The sequence below is a fragment of the Pelobates fuscus genome, chromosome 2 (assembly GCF_036172605.1).
Source record: "Pelobates fuscus isolate aPelFus1 chromosome 2, aPelFus1.pri, whole genome shotgun sequence".
Taxonomy (NCBI): domain Eukaryota; kingdom Metazoa; phylum Chordata; class Amphibia; order Anura; family Pelobatidae; genus Pelobates; species Pelobates fuscus.
Genome location: NC_086318.1, coordinates 258,270,888 through 258,272,914, shown reverse-complemented (window position 1 = coordinate 258,272,914; position 2,027 = coordinate 258,270,888). Strand labels below are relative to the sequence as shown.

The following is a 2,027-nucleotide window of genomic DNA, read 5'->3' as shown; positions in this document are numbered from 1 at the left end:
CTTATATTCAAACACACAAACACTGCTCAGTGCTACATACAACTCTGCAAGCATGGGAAAATGGTAGAATATTTTGGCCACCCTTGCAGTAGGGGGGCCCAAAACAATTATTGCAAATGGGACCTTTTCACTTTTGTTCCACCACTGCATTGGGGTGGAGGATGTGATTGCATGCCAGGTAGTGGAAAGGGGGTGGGTGCAAACAAATGCTTGCACAGGGTCCAATAATTATTAATGACGCCCTTGGGTATACCCCTTTTTCATTTCCAGAGAGGGCTTGGTAAAATGCAGTAATATATTTCCTGTTAGATTAGACACTGGTATTAAAAAATGCTGCCTGTCACTCACAATAGATAAAACAGATTGGAAGGTTTATTTGCTAAATATCGAGTTAATTGATAACAAAACTACAACATTTTGTGAATATCTGATTTGGAAGCATTCTCCAACTCACACATTAGTTGTGTGTGTGTGTTTAGTCGTTCAGTCGTGTCTGGCTCTCCGTGACCATAGCACGCCAGGTACATCTGTCAGTCACTGTCCCTCTGAGCTCCGTTAATCAACTTCATGTTCGTGGCTTCAGTGACCTCATCTATCCACCGCTGTCGCCCCCTTCTTCATGTGCCTTCAATATTTCCCAGCATCAGAGTCTTCTCTAGAGAATCATGCCTTCTCATTTTATGGCCAAAATATTTGAGCTTCAGCCTCATGATCATAGCTTCCAGTGAACAGGTTGTCTTGATTTCCTGTAGTACGGATTTATTGGATCTTCTTGCAATCCAAGGGATTCTAAGCAGTTTTCGCCAACACCACAGTTCAAAGGCATCAATTCTACGATGCTCAGCCTTCTTTATAGTCCAGCTCTCACATCTGTATGTTACTACTGGAAATACCATAGTTCTGACTATGCGGACCTTTGTTGATAGTGTAATATCTTTAGTTTTTACCAGCTTGTCCAAGCTTGCCATAGCTTCCTCCCCAGAAGCAAACGTCTTTTAATTTCATGACTACAGTCACCATCTGAAGAGATCCCAGGAAAATAACATCTGTCAATGCCTCCACTTCTTCCCCATCTATTTGCCAGGAACTGAGAATACGGTTTGCCATGATCTCAGTCTTTTTAACGTTAAGCAGCAAAACAGTTTTGCACTCTTTTACCCTCATCAATAGGTCCTTTAGTTCTTCCTCACATTCAGCCATCAGAGTAGTATCATCCGCATATCTGAGGTTGTTATTTCTTCCAGCAATATTGATTCCGGCTTTGGTTTCATCCAGCCCAGCCTTACGAATTATGTATTCCGCATATAAGTTGAATAAATTAGGTGACAATATACAACCTTGTCACACTCCTTTCCTGATCTTGAACCATTCTGTTGTCCCATGTTCGGTTCTGACTTTGGCTTCTTGGTCCACGTACAGATTCCTCAGGAGGTAGATGAGATGATCTGGTACTCCCAATTCTTTAAGAACTTGCCACATGTTGTTGTGATCCACACAGTCAAAGGCTTTAGAATAGTATATGAAGCAGAAGTAGATGTTTTTTCTGGAACTCTCTGGCTTTCTCTATTATCCATCGTACATTGGCAATTTGATCACTTGCGCCTCATCCTCTGCAAAACCAAGCTTGTACATCTGGTAATATATTGTTTGAGTCGAGCTTGAAGGATCTCAAGCATTACCTTGCTTGCATGTGAAATTAGTGCAATTGTTCGATAATTGGAGCACTCTTTTTGGCATTGCCTTTTTGGGGATTGGGATGTAGACTGACCTTTTCCAGTCTTTTGGCCACTGTCGAGTTTTCCAAATTTGTTGGCATAAGGCAAACAGAAATGAGCTATTAGATATTGTATCCTAAATTTTACAGTTTAATTTAAAGTCACTACAATTCAGCTAGATCAGTACCCCATTGTCGCAAACTAGCACCATTGTAATACAGTGACACTGAGATAAATCTGCCAATATTTTTTTACATCCTACTCTTTATACACATCCATATACTACAACTGCTAACAAGTAAGAGTGTAAGA

The 2,027-nt window shown here is 40.7% G+C and overlaps 1 pseudogene; it reads right to left on the bottom strand.

Annotated features, from left to right (window-relative positions):
- Positions 1-617: 617 nt before the first annotated feature.
- On the bottom strand, positions 618-1,574 carry LOC134586285 (uncharacterized; annotated as a pseudogene).
- Between the last annotated feature and the right edge of the window lie 453 nt (positions 1,575-2,027).